This window comes from Ictidomys tridecemlineatus, chromosome 16 (assembly GCF_052094955.1).
Source record: "Ictidomys tridecemlineatus isolate mIctTri1 chromosome 16, mIctTri1.hap1, whole genome shotgun sequence".
Taxonomy (NCBI): domain Eukaryota; kingdom Metazoa; phylum Chordata; class Mammalia; order Rodentia; family Sciuridae; genus Ictidomys; species Ictidomys tridecemlineatus.
The window spans coordinates 39,520,041-39,542,010 of NC_135492.1; the positions used below are offsets into that span (position 1 = coordinate 39,520,041).

Genomic DNA, 21,970 nt, shown 5'->3' on the forward strand with positions numbered 1-21,970 from the left:
AGACAACAGGAATTTATTTTCTCACAATTCTAGACCCTTGAAGTTCAAGATCAAGGTATAGGCAAGGTTGGTTCCTTCTGAGAATTCTGTATCTTCACATGATAATCTATGTATGTCTGTTCAATTTTCTTCTTTTTTTTTTTTTCTTCTTGGTTACTGGGGATTGAACCCAGGGGCGCTTTTTACGACTGAGCCACATCCCTAGCCCTTTTTATATTTTTTTAATTTTATCTTTAAATTTTTTTTACATAGTTGTAGATGGACAGCATGCCTTTATTTTATTTATTTATGTGGTATTGAGGATCGAAGCCAGTGCCTCACACATGCTAGGCAAGTGCTCCACCACTGAGCTACACCCCAGCCCCTATATTTTTATTTATTTTATTTTTTTAAAACACTTTGGGATAGTTTTAATTACTCTAGTTGGACCCAATATCTTTATTTTATTTATTTATTTTTATGTGGCGCTGAGGATCAAACCCAGGGCTTCCCATGTGCTAGACAAGTGCTTTACTGCTGAGCCGCAACCCCAGCCCTATATTTTTATTTTGAGACAGGGTCTCGCTCAGTTGCTCACAGCCTTGCTAGATTGCTGAGGCTGGCCTCAAACTTGTGATCCTCCTGCCTCAGCCTCCCAAGTTGCTGGGATGACAGATGTGTGCTGTGTTTGAGATACATTTTCATTATCTCTAGTCACAGAACCTAATGTTTATCACTCATGTTGCCTCCTAACTAAATGCTGGGCTCCAGAAAACAGGGCCTACAGAATTCTCATCTTTATGGACCAGAGGATAGCAATAAAGAACAGGGTCTGGCTGACTAGTTTTCCTGGAAGCAGCAGCCCAGGCTGATTTGGAAGGCCATAAGGATATAATTCGAAGGAACTTTCAGAAATACCAGAGGGGCCACCTTTAAAAGCAGGTTTTTTTTTTTTTTTGAATGAATAAAATATGAGAATTAATGTAATACAACCCCCTCAGGAGCCACAAGCTGATGACGCCAAGGGATGTTTGAGCTATATATGAAACTCCTGTCTCTCCTGACACTCAGATTTGCCTGGCGCAATGACAAGCATATTAGATTTGTAGTGGGCATCTGCTGTTAGATCTGTCAAGCAGGGATCCTTCATTAGGCTTCTCCAGAGACACAGAACCAAATCAATATACATGAAGAAATTTATTTCAGAACTTGGATGCTGTGCTCATGCAGGCCAAGGAATCCCAAGATGGACAACAGCAACAACAACAAAAAAGACATCATTCAGCCCAGGTATGAAGGTATGGAGGCTGAGGCAGGAGGTACTGATGGTAGTCCAGTGATATAAGTTCTGATCTGAAAGCCTGAGATGCACTGATGTCCAAGGGCAGGAGAAAATGTACATCTCAGCTCAGGCAGAGAAAGAGAGAGAGAACGAGCACACAAGATCATTCCCACTGTCTTCCCCTCTACGTTTTTGGTTCTGTGCAGGCCCCAATAAATTAGATGATCCAACCCACACTGGTAAGGGTGCATCCTCTTTATTCAGTCTACTGACTCAAATACTAATATTTTTCATTTACACCTTCATAGATGTTCCCAGACTTAATATTTCATTAGCAATCTGGGCATCCCTTATCCCAGTCAAGTTGGCACCTAAAATTAATCATTGCATTCCCTTTGGATTTTTTTTTCCCCCTGGGAAAAGAATCCAACTTTCCTTTTGGGGAAACCAACTCAAGCCATTCTCAATCCATTTTTTTTTTCTCTCCATGTGCTTTAAATGGGTGGACAGCATCTCCTTCTCCAGGAATCAGCCCAGGGTCCACACCCAGCCACGGTAAGTACTATGTTCTCTGGTTTACTGTGATTGGCTCAGAGATGAGCATGTCACCCCAGCTTGTCCAATCAGAACAATTTCTTGGAGTTTTACTGTCAGGAATTTGGGAATTGCTCTGAAGGAAAGCAACATTTTTGTTTTTTTTTTCCACCAGGGCTACTAAACCGGAACTGCTAGTGGCCCTTTTACTACTGTGAGAAAAACGTCAGTCTGAATTCCTGTTTCTATTGTGTGAGCACCTGGATACAGCCATGCATGAAGTCAGACTGGCCCTGAACATCGTGGTTATGTGAGCCAATAACCATTCCTTATATCTTACATTTGTTTGAATTGGGTTTTATGTCACTTATAGTCAAATGAATAGCCCATACAGGACAAGTTCTCTATAATATTTATTTGTAAGTCCAATCCTGTCTATGTAGACCTGGAACTATTTCACTAGTAAGTATCAATTCATGCATCAAATAACTTGCACATATATGGCCCTTTAGAGTGTACTTACGCCTTTCTTAATTGTGTGTGTGTGTGTGTGTGTGTGTGCGCGCGCGTGTAAATTGGTATTGGAGATGGGAAGGAAACAAAATGAGATTGACTGAAGATTCTTCCTATCAGGAGTATCCAGATGTTGATTCTGATGCATCCAGGACACTTCCACTGGAAAGTGGTTGATTCTGTGATCTGGGCCAGTAATGAACTGGAGCTCACCTGTATCAGCTGACAAAATGATTTGTTAAATATTTGGAAATTTTTTGGTTGGTTGTTGGTAGGTTGAAATCAGCCATGATTAGAATATTTGTACCATGCATATTGCCACATCTACCAATCGAGGCAATTTGCCCTCTAGGAGAATTGGTTCACTAGTAAATCACAGGCCCTGACATTGATTCAACGGGTTCCCAAATGGTTAGCAAGAGTAACTGCTGAGCAATAATAACAACCACCACCATATTCCTCTTAAGACCACTTCCCCCACCCCTGGGATTAAACCTAGGAGTGCTTTCCCACTGAGCCACATCCCCAGCCTATTTTATTTTTTGAGACAGGGTCTCACTAATTTGCTTAGGGCCTCACTAAATTGCTGAGGCTAGCCTCAAACTTGTGATCCTCCTGCCTCAGCCTCTCCAGTCGTTGGGATGACAGGGATGTGCCGCTACACCCCACCCTCTTCAGAGCACTTTTTTGACCCTAATCTCATCTCGTGCCTCCAGCAGTGTGGAGAAGTAGAAATTTCTTACCCATCTCCTTCCAGGTCAGGAATCCAAAGCCTAGAGATGTACGGTCTATGGTCTGAGGCAGAGCTAAGAAATAATCTCAGGTCTTTGGACCCTGTGCTCATGTTGTTTTCCTGACACCCTGTGGGAGGTGATTGGAATATCAAAACGGGGTCTAAACAAGCAATTTGGTCACCGGGTACGGGAAAGCTGTTTCTATAAAAAAGAGCATTTTAACAATATCTTTCGGAGCAGAGGTGGCCAATTAGCAAAGTGGTCACCCAGGGATTAGCAATAATACTACACATTCAATCTGCTGAGAAAACACAGCATTGCTTCTAATAAATTATATACCTCACAATTTGCACATAATTTTTTGGGGGTTAATAAAGCCCTTTCAAGTATTTTGCTTCCACAGATCAACTCCTCAAAAGTGCCTGGAAATTTGGGCCCTGTGCAGGGGGCGATTAACCTAAAGCCCACCACCAAAACTCATCTCCCTAGACTTCTAAAGTAGCCTGGGAAAAAAAACTGATTATTTACTCTCGCAGTACCTTTTGATACCTACAGACATGTGATCTAGTTCCGGCTATTGAGATTTAACTAAAAGTTCTACTTTGCTGATAAAAGCTACCCTCTATCCCTTCTTTATCCTGTCTAAAACAAGGATGGATGTGATAGCTGGTGCTGCAGAAGCCATTTTGTAACCATGATTCGACAAGACAAAAAGCTAAGTAGAGCAGATCAGAAAGACAGCCAGAGTATGGGTATTTGATGTTATTATTAAGTCTGTCCTAGGCTTCTTCCTGATTCTATTGTTAGTGACAAAACAAAGCACTGTCATATATTAATTGCAGTAGAAACACTTCTCGTGTTACTAACAATTCAAGTTCTAGGATTCTATCTTAGCAGTTTAAGTTCAAGAGGAGGTTAATGAAATAAATTGTCTGGTGGCGATATATTACATACTCTTCAGTTATTGAAAACTGTTATTATATTCCAGGAATTTTTAGCCTTGTGTTCTTTTTTTTTTAAATACCTTTATTTTATTTATTTATTTTTATGAGGTGCTGAGGATCGAACCAAGTGCCGCACATGTGCAAGGCGGGCACTGTACCACTGAGCCACAAACCCAGCCCAACCTTGTATTCTTAAATAATATCCTTAAAATTATATATAGACATGTTAGTATGAATATATATGTGTGTTTTTCTGGGCATATAATTCATATCAGATTTTCAAAATTTTCAAAAAAAATGTTTAAAAGTCATTATAAATGAAAATTTACGGGTGTCAAAAGCTGCCCAGAATATTTGGGGGGAATATAAATTTGCAAAACTGTGTGTATAATATTCTTGCATGCAAGAAAAATTGCACGTATGTTGTAAATGCAGGCATACATGGTAATGAGGGAAAATTTGCAGAATACATAATTGGGTATCCAAAAAATAGTTTTATTAAAAACTTGCCAACCAGGCTTGGTGGCTGCACAAGCCTGTAATCCCAGCAGTTTGGGAGGCTGAGGCAAGAGGATCATGAGTTCAAAGCCAGCCTCAGCAAAAGTGAGGCGCTAAGCCACTCAGTGAGACCCTGCCTCTAAATAAAATACAAAAAAGGCTGAGGATGGGGCTCAGTGGTCAAGTGCCCCTGGGTTCAATCCCTGGTACCAAAACAAACAAACAAACAACAACTTTTAAGGGGCTGGGGGTACTATGACTCAGTGATCGAGCACTTACTTTTTGTTGTGATGGCTCCTGGCTGCAACCCCCAGCATTCCAAAATAAAATGAAACTTTATTTCTTCAAAGTGAACTTATGTCAGTCTCATATGTTTCATTCCTGATGAGAAAACATAATCTTACCATTCAAAGTAACTCAGACACTTCCTGATATAAAGTGATCGGTTCAAGAGTCTCCCATTCCCTGCTCCTTCCCTGCTCTCTAGGGGTGGTTGGAGTCCTTGGGTAGATGTCTGGGCCATCCGGGAATCCAGAGGGACACCTGGTCCCCCACTCCCCCTCAGCTCTTCCCGGGCCTCTGCAATTCATCTTCCCTGGTTGCCGTGGTCACAGTCTGACCACCTCTGCTAAAGCCATAGTCCTGCCCTGGCTACCAGTTGAGGTGTCCCTGTGGTCCAGGTTAACTTTCTTGTAATTTCAGCCCATTGAGCCCGGGTCGCAAAAGTTCATGGGAAATTCTCAGATGCTTTCCCTCAACTGAAAGGGTGCCCTCAGCTTCACCCAAGCAAGGGTTACTTGTCCCTGAAGATTCCCGGTTTGACCTGGAGTGACTTAAATGTACTTACACAAGAGAGAAGAGGCCCCAGGGCCTGCTGGTTTTGTATTCTTGCTACATCTACTGAGGGTTCAGAGCGTCCATTCCCAGTGCCAGGTGTGGGACAGAGCTCTGAGTCCCTTCTCAGAACCTAAACAGTATGTCACCTCCCTTCTCATCCCTCTAATTCTCTCTCTTCTTTTCAGACATATCACTCTCTTTTTAAAATATTTTTGTTAGTTGTAGATGGACACAATGCCTTTATTTATGTATTTGTTTGTTTATTTATTTATTTTTATGTGATGTGCTGAGGATCGAACCCAGTGCCTCACATGTGCCAGGCAAGCGCTCTACCACTGAGCCCCAGCCTCAGCCCTTTTATTGTATCGTTTGTGTCATCCTGAAATCTGGAGGATTTGATTTCTATCTCTTCTTTACTCTGAGGTTTCTCTTACAAACGCCGTGTGCTCTGAAGCTTCTGGGTTTGCTCTTTTATGCGCAAAAGTCAATCTATTGAAAAATCTAGCTCCAACCTTGTGAATTAAAAAGTACATTCCAAATTTTGTCCCTGCTGTAAATTTCCCAATCCCCTTAGAAGTGGCTAAGAATGTGTTTTTTCTGTTTGTGTAGAATATTTCTCATCCTTAGTAGGTAATACCTGCAAAAGGCCTGAATGAGGACTTTAAAACACGAGATACGAGATAACAAGTGTTAGAAGCAAGAAGCCTCTTAATAATTCAAAATATTTGAATGCTTGGGGTGCATTAGAAAAGACCTGAGAAGATCCACGCAGAGGTGTTGGCAGCCATGATAGCTGGATGATGAGAATGTATTAATGTAATAGCTACAGTGGAAGTTACAGAGAACCCAACCAGCAGCCGCTTAAAATAACAAGAGTTTCTTTTCCTCATAAAATAAGATGTCTGGAGGTAGGCGGCTGCTGACTTGGTTGTTGGTATCCACTTAGAAGCAGGGCACGGTCAAGGCCAGCATCTACAGCAGTCCCCTTGGCCTGTCTCTGTGGTCTGAAGACGGTTGCACCTCCCACATTCAAGGGAGAGAGGAAGGCACGAACCCCATCTGTTTATCTGAGCTGGAAAAGCAAAAGTCTTAACATTTTCATCTCATTGGCTAGAACTGGGTCACATGGCCACTCCAGCTGCAAAGGAGGCTGGGAAAATCAGAGGGCAGGTAGGCATGGGGTTAGCTGGCTACTGGTGCCTACCTAACACTAAGAAGATTTACTTTTTAGAAAAAAATTCTTGTTTCTCAGTAGCTTCTAATTTTCCCAGTGTTGTCCAGTGTTGTGCCCATAAGTGCTATGTTTAATTAAATACAATTACACAAAACTTAGAAACTAAATGCAATGTCTCATTTGAACCACCCAACCCTCGGCCCTATATAATTTTACTCTTATATTTTAAACAAAGGTAGGGCCAGGCAGGGTGGTGTGGTTTGGGAGGCTGAGGCAGGAGGATCTTGAATTCAAAGCCAATGTCAGCAACTTAGTGAGGCCCTAAGCAACTCAGTGAGACCCTGTCTCTAAATAAAAAATAAAAAGGACTGGGGATGTGGCTCAGTAGTTAAGCACCCCTGAGATCAATCCCTGGTACCAAAAAAAAAAAAAAAAGAGAGAGAGAGAGAGAGAGAGAGAGATAAGACTCAAAAATCAAATGACTTTTCCAAGGATAAATTATTGACAGTGTTAAACAAAGTATACAGGTAGCTGGGCTCCCAATTCTTCCATTCTTTTAATACACCAACTTGCTGTTCAATGTCAGAAGGTTTTCCGGGTACCATAGCGCACACCTATAATCTCAGCAGCTCCAGAGGTTGAGGCCAGAGAATCACAAGTTCAAGGCCAGAGTCAGCAATTTAAGCAAAACCCTCAGCAACTCAGTAAAACTCTCTGGTCTCAAAATTAAAAAAAAAAAAAAGAAATTAAAAATCAAAAGGACTGTGGATGTCACTTGGTGGTGAAGTGCCCCTGGGGTTCAATCCCAAGTACCAAGAATAAAAAGACGTATGCCTGGAGACTTCTAAATGAAACTTCAGTTGGGTTGATTGATAGACTAATAAAGGGTAATCAAGTATAGCACAAAAGGCCTAATTTCCATGTGTCAAGCAGCTGTGAGACATTAGGCCTACACTGACTGTCCCTGCCTCTCTATGCCCCTCCCATCTGTTCTGCCTGGCCTGTCCATCTTGCCACCCCCAGCAAAATGTCACTCACTGGAAAGAGCTCCAGCTTTGCCTATGGCTCCCCTGGAGTCTGTTTCCTGATTCTGCTACTTACTACCCACGATGCCTTCAGCAAGTTGCATCCAGTCTGGGCCTCAAATCATTCCAGTCAATAAAAAGGTTATTATTTATCTCCTAGGAATCACTGTGCAATTGACAAAACAGAAAGAGGGAAAGTTTTTTTTAAAAAAAAAAAAACATGGTATTCAACACTTAGTATTCGCTCAACTAATCACAATGACAATAATTATTGGCATCAAACAGAAGCTCAGTAACTTATAGAATTTCAGTGTATAGCCTGCACTATTGTTTGCAAACTCAGACAAGCCCTCAGCCAGAGCAGGAGGGCACAGCTCTCCTCTCTGTTCACAGAGCAGTCCCTTGTACGGTCCCCCTCTAAACTTAAAGCAAGCAGATTTATGAGCAGACTTTGAGAACTCAACTGGTTTGCCAAGTATGTTGGTCAGTTTTCCGTTACTGTGACAGTAATAACCCGAGATGATCAGTTTATAAAGAGGAAAGGTTTTATCTTATAGTTCATGGCCTATTGGCCCTGTTGCTTTTGGGCTTGTGGCAAGATTATACATCATAGTGCAAACAGGGAGGTTTTGAGCACAGATGATTGGGATCATGATTCTTGGCATTTATTAGCTGTGACTGTGGTCAGGTTACCAAAAGCCTGTGTCTCATCATTTGTTCATTTAGAAAATGGGGATAATAAATATCTTATATCTTATAGGATTGGGATGATTCTATAAATTAAACTGCATAAAGCATTTCAAACGATGAATGACACATCAAACATGTGCTATGAACACTATTATTATATTGAACACTTACTTTGTGCCCAAGGCACCGAGTCATGCAAGATTGGAACTTGGAGCTGATTCTGTATCTGCACTTCTAACCACTCACCTGCTTCCATCTCTAACTACCTTCCCATTTGCTTTCCTTTCCCTTCACAACCTTATCCCTCCTGTAGGTTCCTGGGATATAGGCCTTGTCCCTTCTTGCCAATCTTTATCTTCTGGAAGTAGGTAGTTGAGAGCAGGTCTGGTAGCTCCACCCTCAAATAGTCTTTCTCATTTCATGGCACCCATCCTCAAAGTTGCCTCCTGTTGACAAGACTGACGCTGCACTTCCAGCCATTGCATTCACATTCCAAGTATTAGGAAAGGCCATGATTATGAAGAGTGACTGCACAATCAAAGCCCTAAAAAGAGCTTTCCTGGAAGCCCCAATCAAGCATTGCCATTTGGTCACTCGTATCTTTACAGGAGACTGAGAAATAGTTTTTCGTGTGTGCCCTTTCTTATTACTAACTAAAATTCTGTTATTCATAAAAAAAAAGAAGACTGTTTACTGGGGAAGCAACTGGCTCCTGTTACTGTCCCATCTTAAGACAGAAGAATAGGACAATAGATACTAGCTAGGAATTGAGGTCTTTCTACACCACCATCCTTAGTGTTCCTGCCGAGGAGTACGCTGTCAATAGCTGGGAAGAGATCTTCGAGAAGCCACTTGGGTAGATGGTAAGACACCCAGGAAGCTCTGTTCAAGATCTGTGGGTCCTTAGCTCATCTTTTAGATAGGAAGGTTCAGATTAGCTGCAGGCCTTTTGTTTTGCTGAATGGAGACGTTCGTTTGAATCCAGAGCTCTTTTGCTTGGACAACAGAGAGACCAAATACCGCCAAGAGTCTTATTTGTTTTCATTCTTAACACCCAACAACATTCAGTCTCCCTCCAAATACCCTTTTAACAAATATTTGAAGAATGATGACTTAAAAGGCTGCCAAATCATTAGTCTGCCTAGGATAATTCCCTGCGCTCACCCATATCTGGTTCCTCTTTTCCTCTTTCTGATCACGTGGAAAGAAACCACACTACCCAGCTCAGCTCTCTTGCAAGTGTGCAGGGCCATGGGACCCATGCTGGCCAGCAGGCTGTGAGTAGAGGTGAGACATTTGATTTCCAAGCCTCAGCATCCAAGAGCAGGTGGGAGTTTCCTCTGTTCCCCATCATAGTGAATGTGGAAATCTTGTGCTGAGATGTAGCTACAAAATTGAAGCAGCGTGGGTCCCTGAGTGTCATGTCATAATGGGATAAGGAAGGCTGCATGGAATGTTGGATCTGGGTTCCCATGGACTTTTGCCACTCAGAGAATAACTTTTTACTAATAGTGCAAAAGGAAAACAACCCAAATGTCCATCAGCTGAAAGATGGATAAATTAAATGTGGTATATCCATGCAATGGAATATTATGCAGCAATCAAAAGGGAAGAGCTATTGATCCATGCTACAAACTGGATAAACCTTGAAAACCAGACACAAATGGCCTCATGGTATTGGTTCCATTTACATGAAATGCCCAGAAAAGACAAAGACAGAGACAGGAAGTACATTACCAGTTGCTGGGAGCTGTGTTGAGAGAGATAAGATGAAGTAACTATTAATGGGTACAGGGTTTCTATTGTGGGTGATAAAAAAATGTTCTAACATTAGATAGTGGTAATGGTTGCATAACTGAATTCATTAAAATCCGTTAAACTGTATGATTTAAGTTGGTGAATTTTAGGGCTGGACTTGTGGCTCAGCAGTAGAACACTTGCCCAGCACATGCGAGACCCTAGGTTCAATCCTCAGCACCACATAAAAATAAATAAAATAAAGGTATTGTGTCCAACTACAACTAAAAAATTGGTGAACTTTATGATATATAAATTTTACCTACTATTTGTTTTCGAAATGGCATAAATCTTCGCTGTGTTCAACACTAAGATGTCAGGGTTTACTACTGCAGCACAACCTAGTTTACTTTAGATAAAATACTACCCAATAGACATTAGACAAAATGTCTATAGTCAGCCTTGGCTATCATAAAATATAAATAAGGCAGGATGGGAACATAGATCAAGGATCAGCTCATTGTGCCTGGTGAGTGATAGAAGAAGTAACATTGGATCTCAGCATTGAATAATGCATAGAATAGCTCCCCGCTCCCCAGAAACAGGTGGGAGGAGAGATGGATGATGAATGGATGGGTGGGTGGGTGGATGGATGGTGGAGGGGTGGTTGGATAGATGGATGATGGATAGATGGATGATGGATGGATGGATGGATGGATGGGTGGGTGGATGGATGGATGGAGGGAGGGGTGGTTGGATAGATGGATGATGGATGGATGGATGGATGGATGGGTGGGTGGATGGATGGATGGATGGATGCGAGGGTAGATGGGCGGTTTTTCCTCTGCATACATAGGTGGGGTACTTGTGTATTCTTTGAATCTTCCTCATTGAACCGTAAGCACCAGTGAATTGGGCTTGTCATTTTATATTGGTTCTTTTTAGTTATACATAACATTAAGATTTATTTTGACATAATTATAAAAGCATGAAATTAATTTGCTCTAATTCAATCTCCACTACTTCCCCTCCTCCCTCCCCCGGTTCTCTTTCCTCTACTAATCTTTCCACTATTTACATACTTTAATTAGTGTCTTGTGGCGATATATATATACACTAATATTTATATATATATATTAGGCTGTGGATATACATGATGTTGAGATGGTGAGTTTTTCTTTTTTGAGATAGGGTCTCGCTAAGTTGCCCAGGCTGGCTTTGAATTTTCTAAGCCACTGAGATGACAGGTGTTGTACCACCCTCCGGGGCAAGCTGGGTCTGTCTTGCTTGCTTCTGTATCTCCCAGCATTGTGTCTGGTCAATGGCGAATGCTCAGTAAGACACTTTGGTGAATAAACTGAGTGGGTGGGTGAATTGGCAGATGAATCTGGAATTTTCACAGCTGACTTAAAGGTGAAATTCTTCTGGAGAGAAAAAAAAAAAGCATGAACTCAACTTGTGTGGTAGTCAGGAGTGGGAAAGACACAAGCTCTAGGGTCAGTCTGGCTCCGTCACATCCCAGCCATGTGACCCAGAGCACATCTCTTTCCTTCTCTGAAATTCAATTTCTTTCTCTGGAAAATGGAGAGAATATTTGTCTCGTTCAGTCAGAGTGTACACAAAGCAGCTAAGCATCATTTCACACCATGGTAAACTGTCTATATATTTATATAAATTTATATATTTTATTTCAATTTTTTTTAGAAAGAGAATTTTTTTAATATTTATTTTTTAGTTTTCGGCAGACACAACATCTTTGTTGGTATGTGGTGCTGAGGATCGAACCCGGGCCACACGCATGCCAGGCGAGCGCGCTACCGCTTGAGCCACATCCCCAGCCCAATTTATATATTTTTTAATAACCCAAACAAGAGCTCTATGTCCTCGTTTAACTCTGATAATAATCCTTTAAGCTTTATAACACGTTTGTTTCTCAAACGCATCTGATTGGAAATACAAACACACCTTCCCAAACCTTCACCCTGGATATTCTGGTTTGATGGGACTAGGGTGAGTCCTAATGAATCCCTAATTTCTTTTTTTTTTTTTTTTTACTCTCCTTGTTTATTTTCCCATTCCCCTCACAACCTCTTATATGTAATTTTGTATAGCAATTCATTTCCATGCAATTTCCCTTTTCTCTCCCTTTCCCTCCCATCTCATGACTCTGTTAAATGTTAGTCTTTTCTTCCTGTTCTTCCTCCTTGCTCTGTTCATAGTTGCTCTCATTATATCAAAGAAGACATTTGGTATTTGTTTTTTAGGGATTGACTAGCTTCACTAAGCATAATCTGCTCTAGTGCCATCCATTTCCCTGCAAATTCTATGATTTTGTCATTTTTTATTGCTGCATAGTACTCCATTGTGTATAGATGCCACATTTTTTTTATCCATTCATCTATTGAAGGGCATCTGGGTTGGTTCCACAGTCTAGCTATTGTGAATTGTGCTGCTATGAACATCGATATGGCAGCATCCCTGTAGCATGCTCTTTTAAGGTCTTCAGGGAATAGTCCGAGAAGGGCAATAGCAGGGTCAAATGGTGGTTCCATTCCCAGCTTTCCCAGGAATCTCCAAACTGCTTTTCAAATTGGCCGCACCAATTTGCAGTCCCACCAGCAATGTATAAGAGTACCCTTTTCTCCACATCCTCGCCAGCACTTGTTATTGTTTGACTTCATGATGGCTGCCAATCTTACTGGAGTGAGAAGGTATCTTAGGGTGGTTTTGATTTGCATTTCTCTGACTATTAGAGATGGTGAGCATTTTTTCATGTACTTGTTGATTGATTGTATGTCCTCCTCTGAGAAGTGTCTGTTCAGATCCTTGGCCCATTTGTTGATTGGGTTATTTGTTATCTTATTGTCTAATTTTTTGAGTTCTTTGTATACTCTGGATATTAGGGCTCTATCTGAAGTGTGAGGAGTAAAAATTTGTTCCCAGGATGTAGGCTCCCTATTTACCTCTCTTATTGTTTCTCTTGCTGAGAAAAAACTTTTTAGTTTAAGTAAGTCCCATCTGTTGATTCTTGTTATTAACTCTTGTGCTATGGGTGTCCTATTAAGGAATTTGGAGCCCGACCCCACAATATGTAGATCGGAGCCAACTTTTTCTTCTATCAGACGCAGAGTCTCTGATTTGATATCAAGCTCCTTGATCCATTTAGAGTTAACTTTTGTGCATGGCGAGAGGAAGGGATTCAGTTTCAATTTTTTGCATATGGATTTCCAGTTTTCCCAACACCATTTGTTGAAGATGCTATCCTTCCTCCATTGCATGCTTTTAGCCCCTTTATCAAATATAAGATAGTTGTAACTTTGTGGATTAGTCTCTGTGTCCTCTAATGAATCCCTAATTTCATCAGACATTCCACGAGACCCTTACGATGAGCAGGTTAGTGTGAGCTTGTCTTATGAGCAGGTAAAATGTGGACGTTATACTTTCCCACCTCACTGATAAGGAGGTGCTTCTCCCAAGCATGTGAAGATGTGGAAGAATCTCCTGGGGACTATGATTCAGTAGGTAAGAGATGGGCCTGGAGGACCAGAATTTCCATTTTTTAAAAATTTTGTTATTATTATTAGCATCATTAATCAGGGTGCTGGGGATGGAACCCAGGGCCTTGCACATGCTAGGCAAGCGCTCTATCACTGAGCTACACCCTTACCCTGAGGACTAGGATCTCCAACAAGCTCCCAGGTGATGTCAGTGTCTGAAGTCTGAGGTCCACACTGAACCGCAAGGAGCCAGCCTGGAGAGTGAGCTCCCTGTCCTCAGAGAGCCACACAAGCCAATGTCATGATGCTTCCCCAAGAGATTCCCGTGTAAATGGTAGGGCATGGGGGCTGGGCACTGGGCTTTAAAAAAAAAAAAAAAAAAAAAAACTCTCCATTTGGGTCTATTTTACAGTCAACCCTCCACAACCCACAAGTTCTGCATCTGCACATCAACCACCAGTGGATAGAAAACAATGTGTCTATACTGAACATATACTGGCTTTTTTCTTGTCGTTGTTCCTCAGCAATACAGTATAACTACTATTTATATGGCATTTCCATTGTACTGAGTATTGTAAGTCATCTAGAGATGATTTAAAGTCTTTAGGAGGATGTGCCTCCATTCTGCACAGACACTAGGGATCAGAACATCTGGATTTTAATATCCCTAAGAGATCCCGGAGCCCGTCTCCTGGGTTCGATCCTAAACACCATATAAAAATAAAAGGTATTGTGTTGTGTCCATCTACACCTAAAAAATAAATATTAAAAAAAAAAATCTGCAGACCAGGGTGAGTATAGCAGCAGTTTTATCATAAACCACAGCTGTGCAACAGCCGACCCTAACTGGAGCTCTACGCCCAGTGTGAGGGTCCAGGGGGTTTATATAGCCCTTGGCTCACTGCTATTGGTCCAAACGTATGCTAATTAGGGCAGAAACTACTGACGCTATTGGTCAATTCTTGAGCCCCGGGTTTGGCTATTGGTCAATTCTTGAGCCCCGGGTTTCTTGCAGGTTGGCTCCGCTTCCAGTTTCTCCTTGCAGGTCAGGTAAGCGGGAGGTTGAGGTCTGCTTAGGGCTGCAGCGCTGCGGGCAGTGGGTGCCATCCTGTGGCCAGGGCTGGCCGCGGAAGGGTGACAGGGTGGCCTTGGCTACCTTGGGGGGGGGGCTCCACACCACTCTAGCCCTGCTGGCCGCCAGCCTCCGACCCACCAGACACTCCGCGCTGCAATTCTCTGCTGCTGGGCTTGGTGGCCCGGGAGCCTTGTCCTTTTCAGAGGATTTTGTTCATGGTGGCCGACTCCATTGCCCTGGGCCTGAGGTGACGCAGAACATCATGGCAGAAGGGCGTGGAGGAAGAAAGCTGCTTAGCTCATGGCAACCCAGAGAAGAGAAGGAAAGAGAGGAGGGGACCAGGGAAAAGCCGAACCCTTGCAGGACATGCCTCCAGTGACCTACTACAAGGTCCCACTTCCCAGTAGTCGATTCGGCTATCAATGGATTAACATATACAATGGATGAATCCGCTGATGAAGGTAGAACTCTCATGAACAATCATCGCCTAAAAGCCCCGTCTCTGAACCTTGGTGCATTGGGGACCATGTTTTCAACACATGAGCTTGTGGGGGGGACATTCTAGATCCAAGCCATAACATGAACCTAGGCCTATATGGAACCATCGCCAAGCATCATGTGAAAGAGTTCAGAAAATGGTCACCATTTATTATTCTTAGAAATATGATCGTTACTAACAGACGAAAAAGAGACTCTGCAAATAGGGTCATTATGGGCGGGGAGTTGGGGGAGATCCCAGCTATCAGTGCCCCAGAGAACCTAAGGCTGGGGTCAGAAGCTAGAATTTGCAAGCACACGGTGGGGACAGGCCACCTGCACAAGCAGAGTGTCGTGCAGCAGACTGACTTCTGCTCTTACTCCCAGCTGTGGGCAGAGAAAAGTAGACAAGCGTGGGTTGGGCCACTTCCCTCGCCCGCTGGCATCTCTCCAAATGGTATGAGCAGCCGCTGAGACCTGTGCTCACCTCACACCCACGCTCCAAGCCTTTTAAAGCATGGAGACAAAAGACAGGCTGTCCCGATCCCCGAAATCAGAGACGCACAATTGGACAACCTTGAGAAAACTGTAGCAGCCCCTAACTCAATTTCTTACCAATTATCCCAGGGAGATGTCTCCAAGGGAAGCAGGTCTGTGGCCTGATTAACAAGAACACCAGACCTCCGGAGGCAGACAGACATCCCAACCACAAAACTCATTTGGAAGATTCCAGTTACACGGCAAAGAGGCCTGGCTGTAATTTTCAGAAATCATGAGAGGCACCACATGACACAAATAATAAAAATAAAAGCTATCAGGGCTGGGAGTGTGGTGGAGCATGTGCCTAGCGGGCATGAGGGCCAGTTGAAACCCCTAAGGTTTCCTTAATTCTGCAGCAAAGTCAATCAATCAGGTATGGGGAGGGCTCATTTTCTGGCGATGGAAATGGCCCCCCAGGTTACAGGAGGAGTCTATGAGTCTTTTTTTTTTTAATATTTATTCTTTAATTCTCGGCGGACACAACACCTTTGTTGGTATGTGGTGCTGAGGATCGAACCTGGGCCGCACACATGCCAGGCGAGCGCGCTACCGCTTGAGCCACATCCCCAGCCCCGAGTCTATGAGTTTTATAGTTTACAATGAGGGTCAATTGATCATTGGAGACTCCAGACGTGCTGTTCAGACAGTCGGGGATCTAGATGTGCAGGTTAGAATTTTAATTCAGGAAGGCAATGGTAAAAAGTTTGAAACTCCTTGTCACTGGGAAAAGCTCACAGCTCGGTGTTCACTGCCTGTCTTCTTTCCTTCCTCTGGGATCCATTGTTATCTAGAGCTTTACTATTTGCTTTTCTCCTGCCAGGACTCATCTGCAATGGGAAAGGGTGAAAATCCAGGGCCCAATGGGTTTGGGAAGGGGTGAATGTTTGCTTTTGGTGGAGATGTTGGGGATGAACCCAGGAAGCGATGAAGGTTTGCTTTTTCCCAGGGTCCACTGTAACTGGGAAAGGATGTACTGGGAGAGGTTTAACATTTGGCTGATTTCCCCTTCCTCCTCCCAAGCCACACTGTCACCGATTTTCCCCGGGGTGGGTGTCTTTTAGGAATATTATTTTCCACAATCCTTCCTAAAGAACTAGCATTTATGTGTTTATGGATGGCTTACTCAGGGCCAGAGTATGCTTCTGACCTTTCCGTGCATTATGTCCTGTATGAAGCAGGTACTCTGGACCTCTCTCAACAGGCAAGGGGATTCAAGTTCATAAGAGAAGTCCAAGGCCACTCCAAGGGTCAGTGGCACAGCGGGGGATTCTGAACTCAACCTTAGTTTTGACCACATTGTATTTTACTTTTCCCTGTGTCGCTGGGCCTCCTCTATCACTGCTCACTTGGCCTCTAAACAAAGGAATATTCTTCCTCTTAACTGTGGAGTGTTAAAAAAAAAAAATCTTTCTTCCCTGCTGAGCCCCCAGGAGAAACAGAGACCAGCGAGTCCTGGGTTACCCACATTCATCTCCCCAAGTTGCCTGTTCCACAGCCATGAACATACCCTGCTTTGAAGGGAGGGGACAGCACCTGAAAGAGAGGTTGTTCTGAACCTCTTGTGTATGGTTTTTCCATCAGAGCTTTGTGCTGTTTTAATTTGCCCCAGGGATCTGCAGGGACAAACCCTCTGTTCTGAAGGATTCATGCAGAAACTACAACAAGCCTGGCCATTTTATTTCCTATCAAAAAAAAAAAAAAAAAAAGGAGGGCCTGGTGACATTTTGAACCAGCTGGCACATTTCTGTTCTAAAGAGCAGTATTGTTATTAGCTCTTATTTTTATCCCTTCACCCCAGGGCATACCAGGGTTCTGTGTCTTACACAAGGTGACTCCCAGGATCCAGCACTGTCTACCTCCCCTGTCTGATCTCTGAATCCCCAAAGCCCTTTCAGAGCACGACAAAAGGTCTCTTTCCATAATTAGAGGCAAGGCTTAAAAGGAAATAGTCATGAGAGGAATGAAAGAGAGATCTTTCCAGATGATGAGCTAGCAAGGCTTAGAACCATCCTGAATCTCCAGTCTGAACTTTAGGAATCCACCTAGGAATGTCTTGGCTGGGACGGGGCAAAGAACCTAGGATCAAACTTCTATTTCTGGCTTTTAGCTAGCTAAACAATCTAGTGAGCAAAGAAATTCAAGTTTCCTTATTTTACAACTTTGCAAGGTAATGAGGAAACGTCTTCCCTCGAGTTCAGAGCTGGCTAACAAGCTGGTGAAAAACGGGACTCGTGTGGTGAATTTCAAGTTCATTGGTTGGCTTGTGTCCATTTTGATCTGGAAACTATTTAGCTAGCAAGCAGATAAGGAAATCCTTGGGGCTGGGGGTGTAGCTCAGTGGTGGAGCACTTTCCTAACATATGTAAGACCCTAGGTTTGATCCCCAGCACTAAAATTTAAAAAAAAAAAAGTCAATTCTTTATAAGACTATCTTGGTTTCTTCTTTTATAGATCATTTTGTGTACAAACCTAGATATCTCTACCAGGTTTTTGCCGTCGCTATGAGATATAACCTTTGTTTCTTACCAGGGTTGGGCCACGGATTGATCACATAACAGAAATATTAATGGGCAACCTTGGTAGAATACTATTTGCCAGGCACAGTTTTAACTTGTATTAACTCATTTGCTCCTTGCAACCAATTCTGTGAAGTACGGTTTTCTTCCCTAGTGCACATATGAAGAAACCGAGGTACAGGTATTGTACCTTGTCCAAGGTCGTGGACAATAAGAGACCAACTCAGGAGGATTTGAACAGAAGCAGTCTGGTTCCAGAGCCTCTTCTCTCTCTCCCTCTCTCTCTCTCTCTCTCTCTCTCTCTCTCTCTCTCTCTCTCTCTCTCTCTCTCTCTCCTTCAGTGCTGAAGATTGAACCCATGGCCTTGCACGTGCTAGGCAAGTGCTGTACCACAGACCTACATCCCCAGCCTGTCCGTCCATCCTTCCTTCCTTCCGTTCTTTCTTTTCATTATTTGTTTTATTTTATTGGTACTAGAGATTGAACTCAGGAGTGCATTATCATTCAGCTACATCCCCAGCTCTTTATTTATTATTATTTTTAAAATTTTATTTTTGAGTACCAGCCATTGAGCCAATGGGTACTGTTAACCACTGAGCTATATCCTCATCTATTTTAATTTTTTATTTTGAGACAAGTTCTTGCTAAGTTGCTGAGGGCCTCGGTAAGTTGCTGAGGCTGGTTTTGAACTTGTGATTCTCGTGCCTCAACCTCCTGGGCTGCTGGGATTACAGGTGTACATTACCATCCCTGGCTCTAAGCCTTAGTTTCTTTGGCTTTTTTGAGGTACTTGGGAATGAACCCAGCTACACCCCAGCCCCCCATTTTTAAAGAAAGTTTTTCATTTTAGAAAAGGGTCTTGCTAAATTGCTGAGGCTGACCTCGAATTTACAATCCTCCTGTCTCAGCCTCCTGACTAGCTGGGATGACGGGCACGTACCACCTTGCCTAGCTAAAATGACTTTTAAATACTGACCTCCTATCCAGTGATCTTGCTAAATTAATTTATTAGTTTAATAGTGTTTGTATACAATCTTTCAGATTTTTTTGCATACACAATTATAGTATTTACAAAGGATGATGTAAATGATACTTCTTTTCCAATAACTATGTCTCTTATCATTTCTTGCTTTGGATCTCTCTCTCTCTCTCTCTCTCTCTCTCTCTCTCTCTCTCTCTCTCTTTTCTTTTGCATTGTTGTAGATGGAACCTAGAGCCTCAAGCATACTAGGCACATGTTCTACCATTGGAAAACCCCTGTTGATTCCTGAGTCATTTTGGCCATGCTGGGTGTTACAGTTGGGTCTTTGACTGTCCCTTACATGTTAAAGACTTCTTACCCAATCTGCGGTGCTACTGGGAAGGTGTGGAACCTTTAGGAGATGGAACCTCCTCGTGGCAGGAACATAGGTCTTTGGGAGCATGTCCTCAAAGATGATATTGAGACCCTAGTCCTACCTATCTCTATTTTACTTCACAGCTGCCATGAGGTTAACAAGCCACCTCTACCATGCAACTATGTAACAGGGCCAAACAGCTTTGGACTGAAACTATGAGACAAAACAAACCTTTCCCCTTGTTAAGTTGATTCCCTCAGGTATTTTGTCACAGTAACAGAAAGCTATCTAATACCCTGGGGTACCAACTTTCCTCTGGATGATTTGGTATCCATAAGGTACTAATGTTCTGATAAGCTGGGAAGCTGATCTGCATCCCCATGCACATGTAAATAAGCTAAAACCTCGGAAATCATTTTGGCTTTGGAGAGCTTTTCAACTTGAATGACAAATTGATGTTGAATGTTTTGTTTTTTAAGTTGGCTGGCAAATCAAGAAAACTGGGGTCTGGACCCACTGCTGACACTAGCTAAATAATTAATCTTAGGCAATTTTGCTCCCTTCCCTGGGCTTCAGTTTCCACACCCAAAAACATAAAACAATTAGAACAGATGGTCTGTCATGTCAACCTAGTTAAATGTGCTAAGAAAACGCCCTAGCGAGCCTGCAGTATTTGTTCCTCAGTATTCATCGCTTTAGATCCTGAAGAAGTCTTAATATTATCTCATTAAACTAGGCATGGTGGTGCACACGTGTAATCCCAGCAACTTGGGAGGCTGGAGCAGGAGGATCATGAGTTCAAGGCCAACTCAGCAATTTCGCAAGGAAGGCCCTGAGCAACTTAGTGAGGCCCTGTCTCAAAATAAAAAATAAAAAAAGGACTGGAAATATAACTCAGCGGTAAAGCACCCTGGGTTAAATCCCCAGAACCAATACCTTCCCCCATTATCAAAGATGAGGAAACTATATGAGCCAGAAAGGTAAGACAACTTGCCTAAGATGGCATAGCTCATAAACTGTGGATCCTGGATGATGATCATCATCATCACGATTTGCAAAAACCCAGGGTCTCCTGCATGCTAGGCAAATGCTCTACCACTGAGCTACACCCCCACCCTGGGATCCAGGATTCAAAGTCAGCTACATCTGACTCCAACCCAGGCTCTGGACCATCAAAACATGTGGCCTCTGCCATTGCTGATCCCAAAATATTCTGCCTGAGAATGCAGTTTCTGGAACCAGCCGTGCAAATTCTCAGCTGCACGGAAGATGTTCTTGCTTCTGGTGGAGCTGAAAGAGCTCCCAGGTGAGGGGCAGGGCTGTCATCCACCCACCCATCCTTTCTGTGGATTGCCTGCCTACACGATTACAATTTTCTGCTAAGCTTTTAGTTTTCCTCTGCGTTTCCTTATCATGGCTTCGTATTTTATGACTTCAATATAAATAATTCACTGGGAATTGTCATGTTCAGCGTGCTATAGAAATCAAATGGCTCAAGTCTACAGCTGAATTGAACAGAGGAAGGACAAGTACCCTTACCTCTAAGAATCCAGATTTGGGACAGAGGGGGCCCACCACATGGGCCACCTGTGTTGCAGTGGCACATCTCAAGGGGGTTAAAAACAAACCCCAGTATGAGTGTCCTCTTCTCATAACCTCCAAGGGAGTCTACATACCCATTCCAACAATTCCACCTCGGAACCTTTTGGTGAACTTAAGCCTTATTTATTGAGCTGCCTCACTTTCCCCCAAAACAGCCAACATCTGGGAGGTATTGTGGTTTGGTATTATGGAATGGTTTGGAATTGTGCCCCCAAAACTCACCTGTTTGTTGAAAGCATGGTGCCTAACGCAGTAAGGTTCAGAGATGGGGCTTTTACACAATGACTGAATCATGAGGGCTCTGACCTCATCAGTGGATTAATCCAGTTAGTGGATTAATCCATTGGTAGGTGAATTGGCTTCTGGGAGGTGGGACCTAGGTAGAGGAAGTAGGTCCCTGGGGACTTATCATTTCTCATGTCCCATCTTATCATCACTTTGTCCAATCGCTGAAAATACTTGTAAACACGTGGAATTTCAGTTCTTACCTTGTTGGAGACCAGTTTCAAAAGTTTCACAGGCCAGCACTGACAGACTGTGACTGAACAGCATTTTGCCAGGCTGTAGAGGGCACACCTGTGGTCTGTGTGCCACCAGTCCCCCGTCCTACAACCAAAGCTGGCATCGTCAATTTATAACAATGCTCCTTCTTCAATGCACTTAATGCCCCAGATTCCTTCTCAGCATATGCATCTACTCAGACTGGGTGTGCAAAAGGAAAGCCACTTCGGATCCCATCCCTCATTCCTTTTGTTCAGCCACACACTGTGATCCTGGCTCATCCGACAACACAGAACCAATGTCCTGAGCATCTTTTTCCATTTCTCTCTTCCACTCTATCCAACCAGGATCCACCTTCCAAGTGGCCTGTCTGTGCACTTCCCTTCCCCACCACTAGGTGGCACTGGAGGGCAGATCCAGCACTGAAGAGAGAGAAACATAATCCTCAAGTTTGGAGAAAAGAGTAGGCTGAGAGAGT

General features: G+C 43.1%; 1 protein-coding gene across 2 annotated transcripts in view; it reads left to right on the forward strand.

The window, feature by feature from the left end:
* The window catches only part of LOC110597420 (phosphatidate cytidylyltransferase, mitochondrial), a 103,547-nt gene that overhangs the window by 10,782 nt on the left and 70,795 nt on the right, over nt 1-21,970 (forward strand). The window contains exons 3-5 of one of the 2 annotated variants that reach the window (XM_078033462.1): nt 1,186-1,269; nt 1,772-1,816; nt 1,971-2,105. The gene's annotated coding sequence lies outside the window, so the exon portion shown is untranslated. The remainder of the gene's footprint in view (nt 1-1,185; nt 1,270-1,771; nt 1,817-1,970; nt 2,106-21,970) is intronic. The other variant, XM_078033463.1, reaches the window with a different exon arrangement.